At 43.8% G+C, this 27,102-nt stretch overlaps 1 long non-coding RNA gene across 1 annotated transcript; it reads left to right on the forward strand.

Moving 5' to 3' along the window:
• The first annotated feature begins 8,016 nt into the window (after positions 1 to 8,016).
• On the forward strand, positions 8,017 to 21,566 carry LOC102006829. Its single transcript, XR_264945.2, has 4 exons — positions 8,017 to 8,053; positions 10,091 to 10,292; positions 10,831 to 10,934; positions 21,549 to 21,566. It is a non-coding gene; the product is annotated as an uncharacterized LOC102006829 (long non-coding RNA).
• Positions 21,567 to 27,102: the final 5,536 nt, after the last annotated feature.

Below are 27,102 nucleotides of genomic sequence, written 5' to 3' on the forward strand. Positions count from 1 at the left end.
CCCTTTGGCAGATGAGAGGTACCTTGGGTTTGGAAGGAGGACAGGCCTGTCCGCTGGCTTCGCTCTGCCCAGGTTGTCTGTGCATGCCCAGGCCGGTCACAGCTCAGCACCGTGCCCAGCCATGCTGCAAGGCACCAGGGCTCCAACCACAGCTGCTCCTATGGACAGGAATATCCACTCATGATGATTACGTGTAGAGCATTTTCAGGTCCCACCGAAGACGTTAGAAAGGAGGAAAACAAGAGCAAAGAAAGTTCAGGACACGGTCGGTTAGTGACAGAGAGAAAGGGGAATGAACAATGTTTTCATGGCTAGGACATCAAAGAACACCTGGTATTTAACAGGTTTTTAGTGTGTATTTGTTAAATTAATAAAAAATTCTTTAGGACTAGACTGGGAGACGTAAGAAGGGTTTAGCAAAAGTCTGTGTAAAATTCCTTGAATGAAACTCACAGAACCTCTTGTGGTTGGAAAATAAGTCAGAAAAGTAAATGAGATGCAAAAATGTTGCATAGAAAACATGAAACAAAATGTGGCTTTTCCGTTCAAAATCATCTACCGAATCTCCATTTCCATTAAGATTAAAATCCTAATTCTTTTCTAAACAATTTTTAAAATTTATTTTTAACTGATCCTTGAAAAACAAAAATTGTACATATTTATGGAGTACTACGTGATGTTTGGATATATGTATACATCGTGTAATATTTATATCATGTAAATACATCTGTCTCCTCAAATATTTATCATTTATTTATGGTGAAAGCAGCCAAAGTGTTTCCTTCTAGCTTGAAAGCAGACACTGCACATTACCACGATCTACAGGTCACCCGCCTGGGCAGGAGCACACCAGGGCTGCTCGCTCCTGGCTGTGACTCAGCCCCTGCTGCTCCTCGACTTCTCTCATCCCTCTCTTCTCATTCCAGGCTCAAGTGACACAGCTCTATTTTAAAAACACGGTGGTGCACCTACCCTGGGGAGTACTATTTGGCCACAAAAAAGAATGAAATCCTGTCATTTGCAACCATGGGGGAGGAGTTGGGGTTCATTGTGTTGAGTGGAACAAGCCAGGCACAGAAAGCCGAGTCCTGTGCAGTCGAATCATACCTGGAGGGCAAGGGGTTTCACCCTCTGGGGCTCAGGGGCCCGGCCTCCACCACCTTGCTGCTCCCCCATCACTCCTCCCGGGCTGCCTGTCACCGCACCTCCTCCAGGCTCGGGGGTCCCCCCGGCTTTCTCCTCCGGGAGTCCCTCCCTCTTCCAGACCCTTGCTTTGAGGGTCAGCACCTCAGTGTGGCCCCTCCGGTCGTCCTAGTGCTCCGCCCTCCTGACCCGCGCCCTCTAGATGCTTCGCGTCCCTCCAGACCGCTTGCAAGTGTGTGGCTCACATGCATCTTTCAAGTGTCACTCTAGCTGACTTTAAAAGCTTCAGGCCATTTTATGTATTCATGTATTTGTTGATTCCTTTAGTTTCCTTTAGTCAGGGTTCAATTTTCTTTCAGTTCATTTTACTAGTTTTTGGGTGTGGAGTTGATGGTTTTTAAAAAATGTGTGTATTTGTGTCACCACCACTGCAGTGATGACCCAGAAGAATTTCTTTGATTGTAACATTCCCTCGGCAGTCAGTCTTCTCCCTGCTCCCAGCATCCAAAACCACTGACCAGCCTTAAGGCACTAGAGTTTTGCTTCTTCTGGAATTTTACAGACTGAAAAACATGTGTTTGTGTGTGCGTGTGTGTGTGTGTAAGTGCATGTGGCTTTGGCTTTTCTTACTCAGCATAAAGATTTTGATCTTTGCCATGCTTGAGTGTATTCTTCTTAATGCTGAGAGGCATTCTGTTCTGTTGTTAATGTACAATTTGTTTACATTTTAACTAACATTTAATCAATAATTTGTGAGACACAGTACTGTATTTATGAAGTACAGTCTACTCACTCGATATGTGCCGACAACAGGTGATAAGAATTCTGGATAATGAGCACTTCAGTCTCCAACATTCATCAGTTCCATAGATGCACAGACTATTGCAGGACACATTTGCCCTAATGTGCTGTTGAACATTAGAACGAATTCTTCCTATCTAGCTGATTTTGGGGCTGAGCTGGTCTGCCTGTGTCCCCACATGCCCTAGTATAGCACTGTGTCACTGTACCACCTTTTCTTCACTCACTTGTCCCCCAAGGGACGCCTGGTCAATTCCGTATACTGGCTGCTGTGAAGGATGCCATGATAATGGGAGTGCAGGTATTGTTCTTTTTACACAGTGATTTTGTTTCTTTGGGATGTACAAGGGGTGATCAAAATATACAGTGATCAACTGTATTAAAAATTATTACAGCAAAAGCCACATTGTCATTAGTGTCCTCAAAATCCTTCCCTCACTTTTCACACTATGATCCCATCAATCTTGCTGCTTTTGGAGCAGTTCTGCGAGTGCTCTTTCCTGAGTGTCTTTACACAGTATGAGATTAAAATGTAAACACTTCTGTCAAGTGCTAGTCATCAGAAAGTCATGCTCATGAAAATACTGCGGTGAGTCCCCGTGCACCTTACTCACTGAATCTGCCACCCATGACTTCTGGCTCTTTTCCAAGGTCAAAATGGCCACAAAAGGTAAACATTTTGGATCACTTGAGAACACCGAGGCAGCCATGACAGCACAGCTAAGAACACTCAGAACTTTGAGAATTGCCTCCGAAGCTGGCAAGAATGAAGGAATCAGTGTGTTTAGAGAGAGGGAAGTATGTAGAGAGGGATTAATGTAATGTGGCCTTTAAAAAAAGTTTAAACGGGCACCACATTTTCCAGTCACACCTCATGTATCCCAGTGGTGGGGTGGCTGAGTCGCAGGGCAGTTCTGCTGCTGGTCTCTGGCAGAAGCAGTCTGAGGTCAGGCCTCAGCAGAGGACGGGAGGGCCTCAGGTCCATGGCCGAGAGCACCGGCAGCTGGGGCCACATGTGCAGAGGGCAGGTCCTGACTCAGCCTGGATCCAGCTCTGGAGGGCGCTGCACCGCGCCGCCTTTCTCTGGCTGGGTGCCAGCAAAGGCATTATGTGGACCACATGTGGACAACCCCCGGTGAGGGTCCCAGCCCGTGAGGCCTGGGCTTCTCCTGCAGTGAGGGTACAGCAGAGGTCGGCCTTGGCTGTCCTTCTGTGCTGCTGTGTGTCCCCTCCCTGAAGGTTTCCACGGCTCTTGTGGGCCAGTGCTCGGTTGTGGCTCTTCTCCTTCCATCCAGCCATTCCCTTGTGGCCCTGGCTCTCTTCTGGGAGGAGCAGGGCTGGGGGTGCTGTGCTGAGCCGTCCAGGTCCCACCTCTGTTTCTCCTCCTTTTAAAGACCTTCGTGTTGTTTCTGATCTTCCATGGTAATAGGTTTTAGTCACTTTCTCATCACTGAGACCGAATATCTGACACCCACAAGTTAAAGGAGGAGAGATTTATTTCAGCCTGAAATCTGTAGAGGTTTCAGTCCACAGTCTGCTGGCTTCAAGGCATGGTGGCCTGGCAGAGGGTTATGGCAAAGGAAAAATGGTTCCTGGTAGGGAAGGCAGGGGGAAAAGAGGGATCAAAGGCATATGAAGGACACACATTTCCAGGCCACCACCTCAGTAACCCACCTGTTCCTATCAGCCTTTACCTCCTAACCTCATGCCTGGCTGTAAACCCATTTGCTAATCTAGTACGACACATCAAGATCCAGTAAACCCAAAAGTCTCACTTACAAGCACATGAGGCTCTGGGGGCACATCTAGATACAGTAGTGGCTAAAACTGTGTGCAAATGTGTGTGAGGGTCTTTGGAGTCTTTATTTCTCCTGGATAAATCCTGAGGCATGGGCCTATTGACTGACAGGGCAAGTGATATGTTTATTTACAAGGGCCCACCAAAATGACCCCGTAGTAACTGTATTATGTAGCTTGACTTCTGGTTTTCACCTACCATTATCAACATTAATATTACTGATATTTTAATTTTAGTCATTTTTCTGAGGGTATAGTGCTATCTCACTGTAGTATTCTTTTTTATTTTTCTAATGACTAATCATGTTTTATATAATTACACGAAATCTATTTATGCTCTTTGGTGAAACATATGTTAAACATTTGTTATAATTTTTATTTGTTGCTTTCCCTATTATTTATTCTGAGGGTTCTTTTTTCATTCTGGGAGACAACTCATTTTTCAGTAAGTTGCTTGCAGATATTTTTTCATAGTCTATGACTTGTCTTTTAAGCAACACATTACAGTTTTATTTGTGCCTTTCTTTATGTTTTATTTGATCAATATTTATGAGTACCTAGGATATCTGGATGCATAATTTTCATCAATTTTTAAAATGTTCAGCAATTATTTCACCTCTCTATAACTTTCCTTTCTTCATGAATCTCTGACTATGCATATGTTAGACTGTTAGATATGGTTCCACACTTTTCTGAGGACCCATTTTTCTCCTTAACTTATTCGTGTGTTGTGTCTTTAGGTGTTCACATCTCCAGTATTTAGTCTACTATGATTCCCATCCAACATATTATTTCAAAATGTGTAGTTTTTTGCTATGAGTTTAAGTGGAGTCTTTCAAACTTCTGCATAATTTCTTCATCTGCTCTTATTTATTCCTGAACGTATTTATAAGTCTTAGAATAAACATGTACGGTCCCTGGTGGACAATCCCATGGCCTCTGTCATTTAAGCATCTCTTTTTATCAATTGACTGTTATGGGTTATGTTTTCCAGTTTTCATGCTTGCTGATTTGACTCATCAATTGGTCTTAAACGTCCCACAGTATGGCCTATTTGATTTTTTGTTATCCATTTGAAGAGTTTGGGCTTCTTTCTGGCACAGTGTGGGTGACAAGCATTAGGGCAGCCCCCAGGCCCTGACTTCTGGGCTCCACGCCCGGTGTCATCCCTCACCCTGGAGTGCTCCTACCCAGGATGGTGGTGGGGCTGATGCTGTGCTTCTGTCCTGATTAGATCTTGTCGCATGGCAGCTGAGAGAGCTTGGGAGCAGGTTCCCCAGGGGAAGCACAAGCTGGTACTGCTGCTTGGGTGCAGTCTTGATTGCAGCTTGATTTAACCAGATACATTTGCAGTAATTTTTTCATCCGTAGGAAATGAATGCCAATGCACGTATGTGGTTTTTAAACTTTTTATATGCTCAAGAGCAGCCTCTACTCTGGGTATGCCATATCCTCTACTGAGAAGTGACTCTCTGAAGGTCTACGCTGAGTGCACTGCATATTAGATGTATGCCTTGTGGTGCAGTTCTGTAATCCTGGCAGGAGAGTCACAGGTTCAAGCCAAGCCCAGGCAATTTAGCAACTCAGTGCAAACCTGTCACAAAATAAAGAATTACAAAAGAGGGTTTAGAGATGTGGCCAGGTGTGAGGGACATGGGCTTAATCCGTGCTACTACAAAAAAGTCTCAGCCAGATGTGCTATAATCCTAGCACTGTGGAGGGCTAAGGCCAGAGGATCACAAGATCAAGCCCAGCCTGGGTAACTTAGTAACTTAGTAAGATCTTGTCTCAAAATAAAAATTAAAAAGGACTAGGGATATATCTTTGTGTAAAGGCCTTGCACTCAATCCCCAGTACCACAATAAAAGAATGAATGAATGAGTGAATGAATGAATAAACGTCTCTTCCTCCTCTTGATCCTGTGTTTCAAAAGGTGACTGGATCATGGGGAGTGTCATGGATTTTCACCCTGCAGGAGCACTGCAGGAAGTCGGCCACGGGCCTGAGGGGTCCTCTTAGATCTCAGACTCTTTCTCCCCAGGGCTCTGCCCTGCACCTTCCAGCCATGCCTCAGCCCCTTCATCTGCCTCTGTAATGTAGCAGACCCTGGAGCTCTGCTCTGCAGCCTACACCAGGCATAGGCTGTCTCTCTCCGCTCAGCTCTCACATCCCCGGGCTGTCTAATGTTCACGTGTATAAACAACTACTTTACTACTTTTTCTGTTTTGTTTCCTATTGTTTGTTTGTTTGGTTTTAGCAGGAGGTTCTGGAATACTTCATTTCATTACCGGCTGCCATCCTACAGTGGGGCTGTGTCACGGGCAGGTGTGTTTCATCCACACTGGGGTGTGTGTAATCCACACTGAGGTGTCATCCACATGGGTGTGTCATTGGGCTGAGCACTGCCTGCTTTGCACTCCCGTGTGTACTCATGTCTGCACAGGTTCTGTGAGTAGTTTTGCATGAGTGAGTTTAGCTATAGCAGCCTTAACATCTCTGCAGTGGGTTTTCCACTTTCTCCTTACTTGACCAACCCTTAAAAGTTATGCGAGTTTGCTTTCCTTCCTCTTCACCTGGGTTTTTCACAGTCTTTCTTGTTAACTCTCTCGGGCTTTTTGGAGTAAATTTTTAATGCATTTGTTTGTTCATAACTTTAACTATTATGCACTGAACACCTGCAACAGCTCAAGGCTTTCTGACATATGAGGTACAAAACATTCTGTGGTGTCATTCCCTTTCCATGTCCTCAGTCAAATCCATGCCTTTACTTCCTTCTTCTTATTCTTCTCCTCTTCCTCTTTCTCCTCTTTCTCTTCTTTTCCTTCTCCTTCTCCTTCTTCTCCTTCTCCTTCTCTTTCTCCTCCTCCTCCTCCTTCTTCTTCTTCCTCCTCCTCCTCCTCTTCTGCTTCTCCTCCTCCTTCTCCTTTTCCTCCTCTTCTTCCTCCTCCTCCTCTCCTTCTCTTCCCTCTCCTCTTGCTCTTCCCCGGTCCCCTTCCCTTTCCCTTTCTGCTTCTGTCCTAAGTCTCAGAGCAGTGTCTGACAGTTCGCTAAACCTAGAGGTCATCAAGTGAACTTTCTGGCCTTAGGGATGGGTGAGGCTGGACGGCAGTGACAGAGTGGTGGTGGACCTTGGGTACTGTGAACATCTTGAGTAGAACAGAGGCCAAGCCCAGGTAGAGCAGGTGCCACTAGTTCTTTCCAGAGTGGAGCACACACCTCCAGCATGCCTGAGGAAGTAGATGCCTGGAGCACTGCTTCTCCTAAAGAAAGTGTACAGGAAGGTACTGCATCACAATAAGTGAGTTTTGAAATATTCTACTTTAAAATCTACAGCGTGCACTGGGGGTGGTGGTGCACACCTGTAATCCCAGCACTCAGAGGCCAAGGCAGGAGGATTGCTGCACATCCAGGGAAACCTGGGCTACACAGTGAGCTCAAAGCCAGCCTGAAGTGCCTAGCAAGTCCCTGTCTCAGAAATAAAAAGAAAACCTCTAAAGTATGATTTTTCCTTGAAATATCTTGCTGTAAGTGTGCTGTAGACAGCTTTCTACATGGGAAGTCTGGTAGTTCAGTGTGTTGTCTAGTGTTCTCGGTGTTCCTGTTCAGAAAATGGGGCAAAAGCCCACATTTTAGCAGAAGTGAAATGAAGCGGAGCTCCTGCAAAGGTGATCACTGAAGATGCCCCTCTCCGTTAGGGTTGAGGTCTGGGCTGCCCCCAGCCCTCCATGGTTTAGAAGGTGACTGGAGGGGCGCTGCTGACTGTCCTGTGAGGAGGTGGTCTGTCCGGGACAGGGACAGGCAGGGCCTGACCTGTGACCTCAGGGCATCTCCTGCCCCAGCTCCTGCCTTCTCACCGGTTCCTGGCCTCCAGGGCTGGGCACCTTCCCATCCACCCTGCTCCTCTGCTTCCTGGTTCTGCTCTGGTGCCGGGTGACCAATCTGGAAAAACATCAACCAAAGTGACCTTCTTCCATGAAGCTGAGAACTTTGAGTGCTGAGTCCCGGGGAAGGAGAGAGACGGAGATGCTCACTTTCACTAGCAAAACAAACTCTGTCCTTGAGAATTTGGGTCCTTTGGTAATTCTGTGGCTCCGATATACCTTAGTTTGCTACAGATATTCCTTTTTTTATTTTAAAGAGAAAAGAATAAAAATAAGAATAAAACAGAGTTTCAAAACAGGCTAATAGGAGAATAACAATAATTAATACATTGTCTTGTTATCTTCACAGTAGTTACTCAGAGTACAAAGCCATAAAGAAGGATGAACTGGAGACTATTATAGGGAAATGGATGCAACTCAAGACCATATTTGTAAGTGAAATAAATCAGACTCCCAGGCGTAAACATTGCATTGTCTCCCTGTATAAGAAACTGAAAGAGTAAATAAGATCCCAAATGTACATTAGATATTGTGAATTGGGAAGAAACTGTTCAAAAAGCAAGAGAAACTGTGATGCCACAGATATTTCAACTCATGCTTTTGGAGATTGAAAATGCTATACCATTAGAAATTTCTTTTCACAGTATTGCTATTTTAAAAACTTTTTTCCACACCAATTGCTAGACTGGGAGTTGCATTAACACTCAAATCAATTTCGGTGTATTGATATAATCTCAAAACAGGCACATTCTAGGTGCTCAATAATTATTTGCTATGTGAGCAAATAATTATTAATGTTGGAATAAAAATGTATTAGTGATAATGTAGATTTGGCACATTTACTATATAAAAATAACCCTTTATCAAAGGATCACATGTTGAAGACACACTTGTTCACAAAGGTGACCGTGGTGGCTGTGAGTGTGGCTGGGTGGCAGAGTGCCCCTCTGAGGCGATCTCCTGCAGCCCACTGGCCAAAGAAACAGGGAACTTTAACTGGCATAGTGATTTAGAGCAGTCGGGAAGGGTGTGGGGTGGGAGAGTGGCAGTGGTGGCTGGATTTGATTAGTACATGTCGTATGGATACAGAGAATGATCACATTGAAGTCTATTGCTATGTAGAACATGTATATGTTAATAAAATATATAAAAATTCTAACTGATATAGTTAAAAAATCATTTTCATTGGTTTAAGCTGCACGGAAACCTTTTAGAATATGAAGCATATAAGAAGTGAGAGGAAAAATAAATTAAACAAGTGTGTGTTCAGCAGAAAATATGTCAAATATGCAATGCAGGTCTTCAAGAAGCGTAGCCAGCTCCTAGAAATGAAATGCAGGTTCCAGTCACTTTATGTTCTTGCCCTTGCTCGGGAGGGGAACCGGGTAGGAAGGATGGAAGCCCAGGAGAACGTGGTGAGGGTACATGGGAGTCTTCAGGGCTAGGCTCCGCGTCCTCCCCAGACAGCCCAGCCACCCAAACCTCAGACTGGAAAAGCTCAGCTTCCCGCGAACTCCCATCCGGCCGCGCCGCTCCGTGCCCGCTTCAGCGACCTGTCTCACTGGCATTGCCCGCTTCAGCGACCTGGCTCACTGGCTTTGCCCGCTCCGCTGGGGATCCCAGGCAGGCGCTGGCAGCACTCCCCTCACAGAGTGTCCTGGTGTCCTGCCACCATGCGGGCACAGGTTGCTTTGGTGACCAACGGGGTCCTCCACAGGACACGCACAGCCAGTGCACGAGTCCTGGTGAGTGATCCTCTCACAGTTTCAAAATCTTCACTGGCCTCTGACTTATTTCTCCTTAGTTCATGTTCTGAAGAGTTTGAACGTTTTCCTTTTTCATTGTTGCTGCCTCCTTTTCATAGAACCAACCTCTGCTCTGTGAGCCTCTGAGTTCGACAGCAGAGGGCTGTGAGGCCCCCTGAGCCCTGCCGGGCACCCGCGTCTCAGTCGGCTGGGGACCGTGACGCGATGCTGCCCTTCCTGCCTACCCTGGGAGAGTCAGGGGCAGATCAGGTTTTGTTTGCTTCTCCGCAAAGTGCACTGCCCACAGCCTCTGTCTCTCTCTCTCTGTCGCTCCGCCTTCCTGTCTGTCTCTGTCTGTGTCTCTGTCTCGCCTTTTGCTTGTAGTACTGGCTACTGAACCCGGGCATTTCCAGTGAGCTACATCCCCAGCCTTTTACAATTTTTTTTATTGGAAGAGAAGGTCTTGCTGATTTGCTAAGTTGACCTGGCTGGGCTCCAAGTTGTAATCACCCTGCTTCAGCCTCACAGAATGTTGTGATTACGCAGGTGTGCCGCAGTGCCTGGCAACCCTTTTCTACAGCATTACCAAAGACAGAATCTAGACCAGGCACAGTTAGGCCAAGACAAGGACTCATGAAATACATAGTGCTGTTTCTAATGTTTTGTTTTAAAATTCTTACTTACAACATGAGTTGTGTTTCTCCCCCTTGTATAACTTGAAAGGTAAAAACTCAGACAACAGTGTGAGAAGTTGCATGATGAATTAGACCATTTCTAGAGTGACCTTGGACCTGTGTGACTGCTTATGAGAATGAATGGAAGCAAATGTATTCAAAATTTATCCAAGGAGCAAGAAACCATATGCGTTTGTGCAGACTCTATCACTTTCTTCTGAAGGAAATCAAATATTGCAGTTTATTTACTGGTAAATATGGTTTTCTCTGGTCTTCAAAATAAGACATAAAAAAGTAATAGCTTCCAAGAGGCCAGTGGGGACTTTTGTTTGGGAATGAAAAGAAAATAAATAATTGAACAAAAAAATAATGTCGTATCTTTCACATTAGATTTTGGGCAGTAAAAATGAAGTTATTTTATATAATATTAATGTTATTTTATATGAAGAAGTGAACAAAACTATTCTGTCTGTGGCCTCAATAGTGTGTGAGGTTGTGACTACACTGTAACGAGGATTTCACTATCGTCTGATTTATGGATCTGGCATTTTCTACTCATCTTTTTATACTTGCTTGCTCCATCGTCTCTTTGCTGTGAAAAATAACTTTGACCAAGGACTACTTATATTTCTCAATTTTATCATGCTGTGTTATAGAACTTACTGCCTGGATAATTTAGATAATACTGTATAATTTCTTTTTGACTTTGGGTTAGTTTTATAAAATTTTATATGCATTCCATTAGTTTTATATCTAAAATATCTGAAATTATTTTCTTTTTGCTCATAGGATTTCCATGAATGGAATGTCCAAAGTTCCTAAAAGATTGAAAAAAAATACCTTGCTGTAAGGAGCAGAGTGAAGCTAATAACAGAGCAAACCACACTGCAGAGGTGAGGGCGTGCTATCGAATTTGCTCACAGAATGAGCAAGGGACCAACTCACCCTGGGGTTTTGTGGGTTTAGCAGCAAAAGTCCTGAATCCTAAGAATCCTCCTACTCCATGTAATCAATAAATAAGATGCACGTGTGTCAGGCTCTGTCTGCTCTATGTTCCCAAACATCTGTGCAAGGGTCTGTGCCTGCACCTGCCCTCAGATGTGATTCAGGTATATGCAGTGGTTAGGCTGGGAGAAGAAGCAAAAGGCGGCCTTTTATGCCTGCATATATAGACATATGTTTCATGGGTAATATCATGATGCTAGCGAAAGATTGGAAACACTGCTCTGTGTTTAATGAGTCTTTGCTTTGGCCTAATGTTATTTTGTCTGGATTTTGTCCTTGGTAATGCAGAGGGCTGTGCTAATTACAGAATTGATTTCATAGCAATTGCTGCAACTGGGCTATTTCAGGATTCTCTCCTCACATTAATTCCATCTTTTCCCCTTCATGCCTTGTTTCCAGTCTCTACTCTTACAACGTGTCTCATATACATTCTCACATATTTTTGAAAACATAAAATTGAAGAGGGTTGGTTTGTGGGCACATGACTTGAATTCACCCACATGTGCTGTTTTGTCATGTGCTGATGGAATCGAGCTTCTTTATTATTTCATGTTACTGTGAGATGCTCTATCGGTGCAGCCACTGTGTTTCAGCGTCGGTTTCCTTGCTGATGGATGCTTGCCATGCTGCCAACTCGTTCTATTCTACATAATGAAGCACTGAAAATTCTTGGGCCTTCCTGAGAATCTGTCTTCATTTCTCACCTGAGGGCCAGGATGCTGTGTGCTGGGCGTGGGTGTCCTCTCTTCACTGTGTCCTGCAGATTGCGTCCCAGGAGGAGGAACTGTGTGTGCTCTCACTTGTGCGAAGTGAGCCTTCCCATCTCCCCTGGGGTCTCACAGCTTGGCGACACCCACCTTTCAAACAGAGCAGTTTGCATTTGATGCTCTTTTTTTTTTTAAAGTAAATCCTATTGTTACAGGCAGCTAAGTTAGATAAACATTAATATACAGTCAGAGAGGGACTGGGCTCACAAGAAATTCGGCAGAAAATAAAGACATCAGAGCTGTGGCTGGAGGAGCATCTGAACAAGGCCAGGCCTCAAAATAGAGATGCGACGGCCAGGCCTGCGTGCCTCCCTGGGGGATAAGCGGTACCTTGGGATTACATGGTAATTAGCCCACCTGGTCCTGTGAGTCCGGGCCTCAGTTACCCTAGTGGGTGACCGGAGCACCATGGCCATCCCTTCCCCAGAAGTCTTTGTTTTTCCTGTTCCCTCTCCACGTCACTCACTTCCCTATGGGATCCACAGTAGCTAAGCGGCTATACTTGTAACCCTACAGGGTGCCTGCAGTTTGACTCACCTTGCACCCACATTATGACTTTGCTGTATCAATTGCCCTAGACAGAGGGCCTGGTGGCCACCCCCTTCTGTCTCTCGGTCGCCATCTCTCAGTCAACATTTCCCACTCTTACGCTCCGTTGGCCCTTGGGATTCATTCTTCTGTTTCAGGGGGGCTGAACTCAGCACTTCTGACATCGAGCACCCTGAGAGTTACATTTCTCCTGTGTCCATGATAGTAAGCATTTGGGCCAGTCTTTACTTTGTTCTACTTATTTACATACAATTTAGTGGCCGCTGAATGTTTTATCTTATATCTAAAAACACCAAAACTACAGGACACTGGCGATCCGTGCGTGTGGGAGAGCAGTGTGTGCCAGGGCGGCTCCCTTCCTTGTTGAGATATTCAGTTACTCACCACTTGAATTTCTGTGGATCACCTCAGAGCACAGCACAGTTAAAATACTGTCTGTCACAGCTGGGACCCAACACCCGGCACCCTGACTTAAGGGACCAGAGGTTTATTTTAGCTGCCGGTGTTTAGGTGATTGTGGGCTCCAGGGCAGGAGGGTCTGGCGGAGGAAAGCTGCTCTTCTCACGGTGGTGAGGAAAGGGGGAAGGGAGGCGGGTGACAGACCCTTCCAGGCAGTGCTCCCGGGGCCGCCTCTCCCCCGACTCCACCTCCTACAGCACACCCAGCCTTGCACTCATCCGTGTGGAATCTGCTGGTGAGTGCCGTGTCCCTGGGCCCGTCACCCCACAGCCCACCTCATGAGGCTTTTGGGGGCAACCTGGACCTAAACTGTAGCAAATACCAACTGGAGAAATTGCTCCAGATTTCATTTCAGGTACGTGTGTGGGATTTTGAACAGCAACACTGATAGGTCTCATGTGGGAAAGATTTTTCCCCAAAGATCCTGTCACTGAAGCTTCTGAAGCATTTATGACTTCAGCCTGCGATCAATGTCTGATGCAGTGCCGGCCTTGTCGGACCTCTTTGTGGTTACTCAGCAGATCGTGTTCCCATAGATATTCAAATCCCCGTGCTTGTAGACCTTGTCAAAGCACCATCGCAGCTCAGATGTGTAATTAGTGTCTCCCCCTGTACCAAGAGCCCTGAGACCTCACCTGTGTCTCCATCTTTCCCCGTGAAGCCTTAAAGTCCTGTCCTAAGCCACAGCCCTGGGCTCTCCTCCCCTGAAGCAGTGCTTTTCTCTGCTAGAACCTTGGCTGTATCTTGCTATAAAGTGCCCCATCTTAGCCCCACTCCTGACCTTTGGGAGAGTACCCACCACGCAAGAGATAGTTTGTGGACTGCATGAACAAGTGAGAGCACTCACTCAGCTGCACATACTTGTTTAGCCTCTGGCGGGCGCCAGCAGAAACTAGCAGCGAGGAGACAGTGACGGCCCCCAGACCTTGGCCCTGCGCGCCCGAGCGAGCTAGGTGCCATTCGCGGAATGCAGATCAGTAAGCAGCAGGCAGGATGCAGCTCAGAGCACGGGAGCCTGGAACGACACGGCCAGAGGCATCAGGCCTCAGCTCAGGACCCACCTGGGCCACGCTGGCCGACCCACAGGTGAGTGTGTGGCCTGCGCTTTCCTCCGTGTGGACAGAGGTTTTTACTTTTCTGGATGCAGGGATGCTTTTGTGAACACGAGTCTTTCCTGAACTGAGCATCTCCACAATGTCTAGGCCGTTTGTGGATTTGAGGTCTTTAAAAAAATGTATATTTCTAAAGCAGAAACTTTCTGCTTCTAATTTTACCGCAAGAGAATTTCGGAAGAGAATCTAAGTTTATCTTTTTGTTTAAAATGTCGCATGCTAACCATCATGTCTGAAAAGTCTGATGAAAATCTAAGACTATTTCAGTGCTTTTTGAGGGTGGGTGTGGGGATATGCAGTGAGGAAGAACAATTTATAATTTTTGAGACATTCAATTCGTTTTTTTTTTTTTGCTTGTGTGCTCATCACTGGCAGGTGGGCACGAAGGTTTTGGTGCAGTTTCTTTTGACTCTTGCGAAGCACTTAGTGTGCAGTTTCATTTTTGTGAAGTTAAATTTCAGTGGGGGCGGTTTGCTCCTCGGTCTTCCTTTGGTGTCAGGTGCCATAGACGAGCATGAGAAGCTGTTTTAAATGTACTGCTGTCCGCGTCACTCATATGCTAACACCCTCCAAGTTTCCGTGCGTATCCCAGAGCTGTAGAAAGCACTTTATCTACAGGTGCTTTACTCCTGCTCGTCAAAACACAGCCAAATAAGAACACCCTGTCCCATTCTCTAGACATTTTCTCACTGGCAGCGCATAGTTGCACTGTTCTGAATATAGCACGGCTATTTTCAAGTGTTTTATTGACGCTTTCACTGAACTTGTATATCAAACAGACCAGCTATATTTGATTTAAATGACAGGAACATGTTTAACAATGAAACGTTAAATAAAGTTTCCCCAGGTTATGGTCTTCAGTCTGTTGGAGAAACAAATAGATTCACCATGAACTACTATTAAAAATAGTACTAATAGATGTGCTAGCATTGTTGGTTGCATTTTTATCAAATTCTGCGATATCTTGGGTGCCACACATTCTACAGCAGACTGCTTTCTCGTGCGAACACTCTCATTATCAGCTTATCATTCTGCAGGAGTAAAAGGGAATAGGTGTCCTGTTGGCCAGCTCTCCACTGCTGTGACAAAGCACCTGAGGAAACAGCTTCAAGGAGAGGTTTACTCGCCTCATGGGTTTGGAGGTTTCAGTCCAGGTCAGCTGCTCAAGGCAGACATGGCATCATGAAAGGACGGCAGAGGAGAGCTTCCTGCTGGGGGCAGCCTGGAGTCAGAGAGAAAGGACAAGAGCCACAGAGATGGGAAGGGGGAGGGTCCCAGTGTCTCTTCCTCCGCTGCCCCACCTCCCACAGTTTCCACCCCCACCCTGGGGTAGGGACCAGTCTTCCACACACGAGCACCGCGGGTCGTTCAAGCTGCAAGCATAGCACGTAGGTATGAGATACATTCCTCTTCTCCAGCGAGGCTGCTGTGCAGCTAGTTCCTGGCATTATGCACATCACAGTGCAGGCAGAAAATAGTGGTATGTGTGTGGAGCACTCAGGTCAGCCACCAGCCCGCCATGCAGGAGACCAAAGGGACTCCCACGTCGGGTGCTACCCAGCTGCCCAGGGCCCGGAAGGCCCGTCTCAGCACACCTGTGCCCACACGCAGCACACTCACGTGCCTAAAAGCAGACGTTCTGCCTTTTTGTTTTCCTATTTTCTCTTCTCCTCATTCCCATCATGCACGAAAGGCATGGAAATGTTTTTTTTTTTTTTTCTGAATGTAACAAACATTTATTCTAAAATTTTTGAATAATAAATATAAATAACAAGATAAAATTGCTCCTAATTAATTCCAATACTCCAAAGTCATTGTGGTTAAATTGCATGTGTGTATAAATTGCAATCCTACACCATACAATGGTTTTGTATATTTCTTTTTAGAGTCTAGTGCTCTCTGTGTTTTCCTGTGTAGTTGAAAATGATTTTTAATTATTACAAGATATTTCATTAAAGGAATACTCTGTAGCTAATTTTATAATTCATGTTTTAGGTAATTCTTTCATTTTCCTGGTATTGTAGCTAATTGTTGATATATATCTTTAAGCGTAATTAGGATACATTTCCAGAAGTAAAATTAAAGGCCTATTTTAGCTGTACTTGGTGCTGTAACAACGAAACTCCACGACCTTAGTACGCAGCCGGGTGTGCTTAGTGTCCATGTGACCGTCCACCAGGGAGGGTACGGTGTGGGATGGGGGTGGAGAAAATTGTCCTTCAGACCCCGGGACAGTGACAGCAGGCTGTGCTTCTGTGGTCCCGCCGGGAGATGCCCAACTCAGATGGGGAGGAGAAGCCTAGCCTGGTGGAGCTGCACGGAGGCTGCAGGCCCAGCCCTGAGGAAGGGGCCTCCCTTCTCCCCCTGCAGAGCTGGCTCACAGCTTCCCGAACGGGAGGCTGGGGAAGGCAGGCAGCCACCTGCCCGCTGTCTTGTCTTCATCTCAGGGCTACAGTTCTAATCTTATTTCAATTTCTTACTAATTATTTTCAGAAACAATCACCCAATTCACGCTGGTCACACTGCGGTTCTCTGATCTTGTGAGAAGGTTAGGCTCTCCTTGCTGCGTTCAAAAGAAACTTCTTGATTATTGCTGAGGTTCACCGGTTTTTAGATGTGAATGGGACATTATTTTACCCTTTCTGAATTACAGACTTAGGAATTCAACTATTTTTTCCTTTTTATAGATGTAGGTTTTTCTTCACAATTTAAAAAAGTTCTTTAATAAAGTTAGAAAGAAGGCACTTTTTGTTGTTAATTTTTTGAATCACTTGGGCGGGGGTTGCTTTTTAAGTGTATTTAGGACATAGTGTTCAGGAGAAGGCTTTCGGTCTGGTGTGAGCAAATCCATAGTCCACTGTATCACGTCCTGGTCTCCAGTTATGCGCCACCTTTCTGGGCGTTTGTTCTCCTTTCTTTCCCTTCTGTAACCATGTAACCCTCCAGCCTCCGTCCCTCCTGGTGTCCTCCACTCTGAGGTTGACTGCTGCCTGCCTCCCCGGCAGGGTCTGCCTGCCAGAGGTTATCCAAGCTCCTTGCTCTCCTCATGGTGTCTTAAATTGATGGCTTTGGAGAAGCGTCCTGCAAGAGGAAGTTTTACCTGCACTTCTCATCTGTGCGCTTATTAAAATACTTAATGTGCGCCGCGCTCTTGCGTGATTCAGAGGCAGCGCTTCGTTTCACTCCAACAGCATCTGGGTTGACGATATCGGATCGCTCTCCCACGGTCACCGAGGTTAATACCAGGGCATGGGGTTACAGTGCTGGCCCTGGGTCCAGCTTTGGGAAGGTAACTTTGGTGAGACTTTTCCAGGACCACTTTACCATCAAAGCTCAGGTTTCTGTCTCAACACTAGAACACCGAGGACTCCCTTGACTCGCAGAGTGAGCGTCCAGTCAGATCCAGAGGTAGGTGGCCTTTCCCTGGCCGTTTCTTCCTAGTCACCCTTGATATAATGGGGGAGAATCAAAATGTACTCAAATAGAAAACTTGGCAATTCCCCTCAAGTAAAATGCCTTACTTTTGCAAATCTTTTCCTCCCTCCCTCCCTCCCTCCCTCCCTTCCTTCCTTCCTTCCTTCCTTCCTTCCTTCCTTCCTTCCTTCCTTCCTTCTTTCCTTCCTTCCTTCCTTCCTTCTTTCTCTCTGTCTGTCTTTCATTCTTCCTTCCTTCCTTTCTTTCTCTCTTTCCTTCTTTCTTCCTTCCTTTCTCCCTTCCTTCCTTCCTTCTCTCTCTCTCTTTCTTTCTTTCTTTCTTTCTTTCTTTCTTTCTTTCTTTCTTTCTTTCTTTCTTTCTTCCTTCCTTCCTTCCTTCCTTCCTTCCTTCCTTCCTTCCTTCCTTCCTTCCTTCCTTCCTTCTTCTCTTCCTCCCTTCCTCCCTTCCTCCTTCCTTTCCTTCCTTCCTCCCTTCCTTCTTTCCTTCCTTCCTGCCTCCATTCTTCCCTTCCTATGTGAAGTCAGGAATTCTTGGCATGGATGAAGATATCAGAAAAGATGAAACACCTCTTCATCCTGGTGTGCTATAACTTGTCAGCTAACTGCCTTATTTCCATGGATTCACTAGGATGGTAAGGGGCATGTATTACTTTCTATTTGATTCAATTTTTCTACTTGTTCAAATCTTGTAGATAAAAAAGCTGCAGTAAATATATGAATCTCATCATTATACTCCTTTTTTCACAAAATAATGGATTTTGAACAAGTGGGATAATAGAGCAGAATATGGTGAATACTTATGTGTGATGAGGGAGATTGTATTTCAGAATGAGACTAATTCTAGCCCTTCTATGCACTTCAGTTTTATGCTTTATAGCATCGTGCACATGGTCAGTAGTAAGAATGATTATCTTCCTTCCTGTCTATCATAAAGATACACTCCTTATCAATTCTATTATGTGTGTACTTTTTTGGGGGAGAATAACAATACCTTGGGTTGATTTCCTGCTATAAATGTCATTGTGAAAAGAAAACAAAACCTTGAGCCAGCCAACAGTTCCTGGAGGTGATTCTGAAATGTACTACTGGAGGGTTTTCTATAATAATTGAATTATCATTTCCTGTTTCCCTTTGGGATGCTAGCTTTAACAGAACCATGAGAGATCACTTAGAGTCACTTGTGACTATACAATAATGACATAGTTTTGGCGATTGGCTGTGGTATTTTCTCATTACTTTGGAGCTAGAGCCAATAATTTTCTTGTCTATTGACAAAGTCATTTGTACACAGTGACTAACAAAGAAAAATTCTATATTTAGAAGACTTCAGAGCAAGAAATCCACTACCTCTTTTTATAAACATTTTTTATATTAAAAAATCAGTATCAGAAGGTGGTTCTTTAGATTCAATCCAAATTATAAGAAGCAACAATATATACAGCTCTTAGCAGTATAGTAGGCAGATTTAACTACTACATACAATGGTTTTAAAAGTATAAAACAAAGATTTGGAAAAAATTCAAACAATATGTATAGTAATTTTGGATAAAGAGGTATAAATAAACATATCCCTTTTCTTTAACAGAAATATACTGTTCTTGTTAAAGGTGGAAATTCCCTGCATAGCTATCATTTCTGCCACAAAACCAAAAGGAAACTCAATTCATTAACTATTAAATTAAATTGCAGTACCTTTCATCAGAAACACTTAATCCTCATTGTTTTAGTCTATTCAGGGTTACTCATGAAGTCCTTTAGATATGCGTACTTTTCAGTACTTTTTTGTTATCTGGGAGGCCATAGAGTTTATAAGTACTAAATTCAATATTTGTAAGTGATTTCCATTTTATAAGAAGAAAGAATAATCTTGCTTGTTTTTTCCTATTAAAAATCTTTGCCGACATAAGTTTGAATTAATCTCTTTAGAAACTTTTTTGCACTATTAGATTTTATTTTTCAGATTTATTCTTTAGAAGACATTGATTACAGTAGTACGAGTTTAAGGTGGTAGGAATGGGATGGAAATGTGGAGGTGTGTATACTTTTCCATATAAATTGCTCCATAAATCTGTAAGAAAAGCTTGGAGTGTGTTTGTGAATAATGTATTGTGCTTCAAGTATGGCGCATTGGTTCCTGTGAATATGGATTTGACAGGGTTCAGATTGAATCTCTTAGGTTGTACTTGAAATGTGCCAAGTTATTCAATAGGTTATCGGATATCCCATGTGATCTATGCAGACCTACATAGTAATGGATGCCGGCCTTCCCTTCGAGGGGCAAAATGCTCATATTTACTATAGTAATTACCATCCATCAAACCACACAAAAGTTATTGGATCAAGAAAACAGATTTTCTGTTTCTAGAGCTTTTATAATACAACTCTGAACCTGAATATTTCAAATTTATAGTTTTGATAAGAAAGAAAATAAATTTTTATAACCTGTTCTCAGCAGTCTTGTATATTCCTAAAGTCTTGTGATGTGATTCCATTTAATCCCCCAAATCTTGGGAAGACAGTATGTCTTTATTTCCTGATGCCCATGAGGCAGCCTGTTTCTTCTTTGTGGAAAGCTGTTAGGGATGTGATTAAGGTGATCTCCCTAGAAAAGTGAGCGATATTTGTGTGCAGAACTTTCTTCAAATTCTTATTCAAAAAGGTTTGCCTGCAAAATTAGATTTCTATTAAATAGGGCTGTGGGATGGGATAAGAATAAAATGTTTAAACAAAAATTATGATTAGCCTTTTTATACAGCACTTCTGCACCTGATTAACCTTTGGGAATTAAAAATAAGACTTCAGACCTTTTCACCTTTGCTGATACTGTATTTGGGAAGTGAGTGCGAATTTGTAAATCCCATGATATATATTAAATGCAGATTGATTTAAAATGTTAAAGATTGGTTATTCACCTTTTTCCAGAAACATAGCAACAATCAGTCTATATATGTTAAATCACAATTAGAAAAAGCAAGGGCAGCCGTGGGTCTGCGGAGTCATATGTCACTCCGCGGACAGCTGCAACGTGAAGCTGGGAGGGTCACAGGTGCTGGCTACACAGGAGGGTGACCTCTCCGCTTTGTGACAGGTTGGTACGAGGAGTGGCTCCAGAGACCCACGTGAGAGCTATGGTTCTCCACAGAGCTCTGTGCAGACCAAATGTTTCCATCCTCCACAACGCACTGGTTTAAATTTAAGAAATAAATTACATATGTAACCTGTCATACGTGAGAAATTTTAGTAAATTTAATCAAGTTACACAAGAGAAATCCAATCCGGAGGTCAATGGACAGTGTTTGATTGCTTTTGCTTGATTCTGAGCTGAAGAGTTGGGACTGAATTATTAGAGTCAGAGTTTGGCTCTTCTCAGAATGAATTTGGGCTCAGTGGGGAGCCCTGAGGCAGAGCTTGGTGAATTCCTTGAGACTGGAGCAAAGCTGTTCCCAGGACATGGAATGCCGGAGGTGGACCATGCAAACAAGCTGACCTCCTAGCTCAGTTGCTTATCAGCAGGTTCCCAGGCCCTCCACGTTCCTCCCTGTTAACCAAAGCACAAATAGCTCTGAGAATGTCTCATCTTCCCTGGGCTCAGCAAAGCACTGAGACCTTGTACTTTCTAGCCCATCACATGCTCATCCTCTTTTTACTGTGTATAAATGAAGACCCTGGGGCTTGCCCGGTACCACCACTTCTCCATCAGAGGGCAGTGACCAGACTGGCACAGCTCTCCTTCTCCTGTGTCTCATCTTTTCTCAACCTCCTGTCACCCCCGTCAGGATCCCACCAGCCATGCAGACGTGGCAAGGCTTAATAGCTGTCTGACCTTTGGGTAAGATACATCCCTTTCCCCTTTATGTCCTGTTACCCTTTTAAATTGTACTGTCTGCATTTTGTCACGTGGGAGCCATGGACAGCAGTACCTACCTCAAGGAGTTGTGTGTAGTGTTTGCGGCAATGTGTTTTGTTTTTATTCTATATTTCTTGTACCATGCACTGTCTTGTGGAAGCCTTAGTTTGCTTGGATTTTAATTCCATTTTCATAACAATAAAGTCTCCATTCTAGATCTCTCATGGGCTTTAGGTTTGTGTACCTAAGTTTTAAGTCATTTATTTTCACTTGAATTTCTCACCAATGTCTCAGATTTACCATATTTCAAATTACTCTTTGTTTTTTTCTGCAGAGAAATTACCTTTGATTCACCACTACATTTAAACCAAACCATCAAAATCATCAGAAGACCTGCTGATTAGATGTTTCAACTGTAATTTGCATCTACCTTCTTCCTTCCGTCTGCAGTTCCCTCCCTCAGCCGACTGGTCAGGTTGTGCCTGGATTGCTTCCAGAGTCTGGAATCTGTATCCTTTCCATCCTGTCTCTCCTAGTCTATTTCCAGGGTCTAGGGTCTCCTCATTGTTAGGACTGTGGTATCCTTAGCATCTAAACTGGACCAACCAGTTCACAGCATTCTCCTCCTCCCTTTCACTATTTCTCTTTCTTTCTTTCTTTCTCTCTTTCTTTCTTGGTTTTTTTTTTTTTTTTTTTTTTTTCAGTACCCAGGGCATTTGTACTGAATATCCCCAGAAAACATTTTTATTTTGAGACAGTGTCTTGGTTACTTTTCTCTCATTGCTGAGACAAAATACCCAATGCCAAAATGAAGGAAGGAAAGGTTTATTTAGCTTACAATTTGTGGAGGTTTCAGTTCATACTTGGCTGGCTCCGAGGCAGAAGATAGCAAACCAACAAGAGCAAAGGGGGGAATGGCAGCCGAACAGCAAACAGCCAGAGCAAAAAGGGAGGAATCGCCGCAAGCAGCCTTTTTCCCTGCCTTACTTTGTAAACAGGCTACCCCCACCTAAGCGGCATGTAGCTCTCACATAATCTGCATGCCCTCCTCTTCCACAGGCTCAGGATGCATACAAAGTAAGCACCTGGCTTCCTGCTGAGTCACTTAGCCAAACCTCTAGACTCCCCAAGTTGACACAACGTATCAACCATAACAGACAGGATCTCACTAAGTTGTCTAGATGGAACTCAGACTTGTGGTCCTCCTGCCTCGGCCTAGCACAGTGTTAGGATTACTGGTATGCATCACTATGCCTGACATTAGCTTTACCTTTTAGAAGGAGCTCCCACTAAGTTTAAAATAAAATACTTTTTTTTTTTTTTTTTTTTTTTTACAATGACCCTCTGCTAATGGGTAAATGGTCTCTGGGCACATGGCTTATGTGTCCTACTGACAGAGTGGGAGGTGGCCCATCACTCTTTGGGGGCAAAGCCACGTTTCCTGGGCTGCTACTTGCCATTTTGACATTGGCAGTTCAGTGTGGAGGGCTGTGTGCCGTGTGAGCTGCACATTTCCAGTTTGACCAATCCCCATGTCTCCTCCATCTTGGCTTCCTCTGGCCTTTTGTTATTATTTCTACCCTGTGTAAGCTTGGGTAGGGTAGAGGTTTCCCTTCTGCGGTGCTTGCTATGAAGCACTCTAGTTTTCCCTAAACTTCACACCTGCCTATTCAAGTTCATAACCCTGGACTCCTTCCACAACAAGGAATCTAATGGCTGCCCCATAGGTAGGTTTAGACCACTGCAAGGGCTGCTTCCCATTCTTAGGTGGGTGAGGACACACGAGCACCCCCAAACCATTGGACATATTTCCCTGCCATCGAAATGCAACTCAAAGGAAGGGTGCAGATATTTGACCATTTGTTTTCCCTTAGCCTTCTTTCCTTCTTTTCTTCAAAATATCTTTGGGCCAATGAAGCCTTACTTTTATTTTAGGTACCATATATTGTAAAGCAACAAATATAGTCTCATTTCTCTCAGTAATAAAGAGCACTTTCTCTGTTTTTTGAGTGTTCTACATGATCTGAGCCCCTCAGGCTCAGACTTTACTATACTATGCTGTCAGTGGGGAGGGATTAAGGACATCCCAGAAATCTCTCAGAATAATAACATTGTCTATAGGAGTTTTCTTTCTCCAACTTCTATTTTGCATAAAACATAAAATATTACCAGACTACCTCCCCCACACTATTCCCAATGCCACTTGTTTCATTTTTTCTTTTGGAAATTCTAATCTGATCCCGCAGGCAAATGCGTGCCTTTGGCTGACTAAGGTAAAGATCAGATACTCATGAAAGGAATCATAAAAACAAAAGAGAGAATCATATTCATTATAGTCTAAGTAGATTTTCTTTTCCTAGGCATTGATTTGGAACAAAATATTTGAAGGAACAGGGGAAACTATTCGGTACTGATGTTAAATTACTTATAAGATCACGGAGAAAACTACGAGGAAAATTGATCAGAGAGATGTTGAGAGACAGTTGGTGGAGCATTTGTGTGGTTTTTCCGTCCACCAGTCCTGCTGGGTTAGCGTGTGAGATTAGTTTCTGAAGTTTAGCTCTTCGTGTCAGTCTTGCACCAGGGCGTAGGATCACCCATTTTGGTTGGCAACATTTAAATTCTAAAGACATCGTCTGTTTAATTGTCCCAACCCCAAATTTGTTGCCATCGCCTGCCCTTGACTTTGCATGATTTAGTGACGGGAAAGGTCTATGTGGAAACACCGCACAGTCAGCACTTAGAGGAGAATGTGAAATTTGTGGTGTTGGCTCTGCTGGGCAGATAAACTGTAAGAAAAGATTGCGGTTATTAAAATAAGATCGTGACTGCTGGATGCCTTTGCCAAGAGGTTTATTGTAATGGGATATGGATCTTGTTAATTAACTCAATAAAAAGTACTAAATCTAGAAGGTCCTCTCTGGAAAATACAGAAGGGACAATTTATGTGTTTTAAAGAGTGTTATAAACTCATCAACTTTTCCCTTAAATGTGCACTGTGCCTGCAGCCAGCTGGCCATTCTACTGGTACATGAGATGCACTGGGTGCTTGACTGAGACCCTCACATATAATATTTAAAGTCCAAAGAGAGGACCCCAGCCCCAAAGGGAATTCTTAAATATCAGTATCAGTTTTATGACACTTGAAATTTCCGACCTAATTTCAGACCGTAGAAATGATCAAAAACAGATATCAGGTGAAAGAACCATTGGAGATGTTTCTGCAGGAGGGGTTGGGAGTAAGGATGACTCATTTCTAGGTCTGGGCTCCCAAGGAGAGAGAAAAGGACAACAAGAACTCACTGAGTCCTGCAGAAGCAGGAGGTCCTGACTGCCCGCCTCATGCAGAGCAGAGAGAGCAGCTGCTGAGGCACTTGAAGTAGCTCCCCTCTCCCCATGCTGACCCCGTGGTGGAGATGTCAACCTGTTGTCTGCTTGAAGGGATTCTGCCTCCACAGTCTATCAAAGCAGAGGAAATGCCAGCACAGAGGCCCTGTGCAGCAATGGCCAGGAAGCCAGGGGTTAGGAGGGGAGCCAGGAGGGAAGCCGGGGGAGGTGATGGGGAGGCCCCAGCAGGACAGGGCCTTCAAGCCGCCGAAGGGCAGAGTCCACACTAAGTAACACTGCATCCTGAGCATGTAACTGGTCCAGTTCAACTTTCTGACATCATATGTCCTTTTGTCTCCCTGAACTAAAGTTGTGGAGGACCCAAAAGTTGTAAGCAGTTTTGGTGAGGAAGTGAGAAAAACGTAGGAAGAAAATATTGTTTATACCTTGCCCCCTCTTCAAGAAATTAGGAAGCTGCTAAATCCAGACCTGCTTGGCAGGAAAGATTTCACCCAAAGTCACTGTGAAAGTTTTGATAGTTGCACGTGATAGGACATTTTATTTATTTATTTATTTATTTATTTATTTATATTTTAAAGAGAGTAGTACATGAGACACAAACAAACAAAAGTAGAACAGTAGCAACGTATCAGTATCATGAACATAAACAAATCAAAGCGAGAACATTCAGAGTGATACAGAGTCTGAAGACAAATTAATACAAATCAACAGTGGTTGTTACATTGCATATCACTGTCCTCAACTACATTGCTCAGATTATCAGATATAAGAATGAAAGATTGCTCAAACCATTAAGCAGAATGAGAAAATAATTCTTCAATAAAACATTAGAGATAGTACAGAGTTTCACTGGACAAGATAGTAGGAGTTCACCATTGTAATTCCATTGCATATTGTTATCTTGAAATCAGTTGCTCAGACCACCAGACGCAAGCATGCAAAGTAGATCAGAACATAAAAAATTGTGAGTATTAACTGTTCATTTCAATACATCATCAGACATCAGCAATACAGTTATCTCAGTTGTTCATATATATATTTATATTTTGCCTTCCTTCTTTCTTTTTTCTTCTTTCCCTCATCCCACTCTTTCCTTCCTTTGAGCAGTTTCTTTCCCTTTCCTATCATCTATTGTATGGTTTGAGTTTTACCTGGTCTTTCAGGTTCCTTCACCAAGAGGACAATATGATGTTTACACATGTGGGTCCGATTTATTTCACTTATGAGTATGGTCTCTAGTTGAATCCATTTACCTACAAAATCCTCGAGTTTATCTTTTTTAATAGCTGAGTAATACTCCATTGTATAAAAATACCACATCTTTTTTTATCCATTCCTCAGTGGATGGGCATCTGGGTCATTTCCAAGATTTAGCCATAGATATTTTAATTAATAAGCTAAACTTATTCTCATGGAAGTGGGTCTCAGAGTAAGTAGAACAGCTGTCCATTCTTCCTGAGTTACGAAAGAGAAACTCTTTCTGAAGGTTGGTTAAGGGAAGATTGGGAAATAAAATGAAGTTGTATCATGGAAAATCCACCACTTACGGCATGATGTCTTAGGGAAATCAGGAGTGCGATGAGGTCTTTCATCTGAGCTAAGGCTGTGAGACCATGCAGTGTAAAGGAGACTTGAGCTTAAGCAGGTCTCAGGAGGAACTCTTGGGTGGGTTTAACCGGGACAAAGAAGGGCACTGTCACATTTCCTGGAGGTGGGGTTTAAGTTTTATCTTGAAAGATGAAGCAGTGTGAACTCTGCAAGAACTGAGAAAAGAGGCTAGAAGGAGCAGCACATGCCACATTGCAATGGATTTTTCCAGAGAGGACTTTTGCTTCTATGTCTCACCCCTTCCTGCTTTGCTGGAATGACCCGAGGCAAGGAGCAGGCTGGAGAGGGGGAACTGTACGGACTGTTTGCACCTCCGAGCCTCCCATGGGGGATGCTTCTGCTCTTCCTTCCTTCCTTCTGCCCTCCACTCCAAACCCTTTACATTTCTGGAATGAAATTTTCTTTAATACACAGGGCATCCTTAGCCCAAATTAGGAAGTAAAGAGATCCATAAAGAATACGAAGTTCAGGAAGACTCCCCCAAATGTCATCAGGTGAAAGTCCCACCTACCTTCCATACCAGTCTCAGGTCTTGATTTGGGGGATCAGTGGCCGGGGAAGACAAATTAATTTGATAATTCTAAAAATTCTGTGAATTACTAATCTTTCTCCTCTTACTTATCCTCTTTCTTATTATTGATTGGATGCATTGGTTCCACTTATTTAGAAGTCTACACTGTCCTTAAAATCATTTTAATAGTAATTTAACAAGTAATTAATAATTTAAGTAGCATATTGCATAGGATTATTTTTAGATGTGTTCATTTGTGGCATGCATTGTATTCCTACGAAACTCCTATGAGAGGGAAATAATGTGGGTCATAGGAAGGCCAGGGCTATCCAGTAACTCTTATATAATTGAGACTCTTGAGATTTTGCAAGGGGATACATCAAACAGATACAAAGATGTTCAGCAAAGAGCCAGAAGTGCA

This window comes from Chinchilla lanigera, unplaced genomic scaffold, assembly GCF_000276665.1.
Source record: "Chinchilla lanigera isolate Chin_1 unplaced genomic scaffold, ChiLan1.0 scaffold00153, whole genome shotgun sequence".
NCBI lineage: Eukaryota > Metazoa > Chordata > Mammalia > Rodentia > Chinchillidae > Chinchilla > Chinchilla lanigera.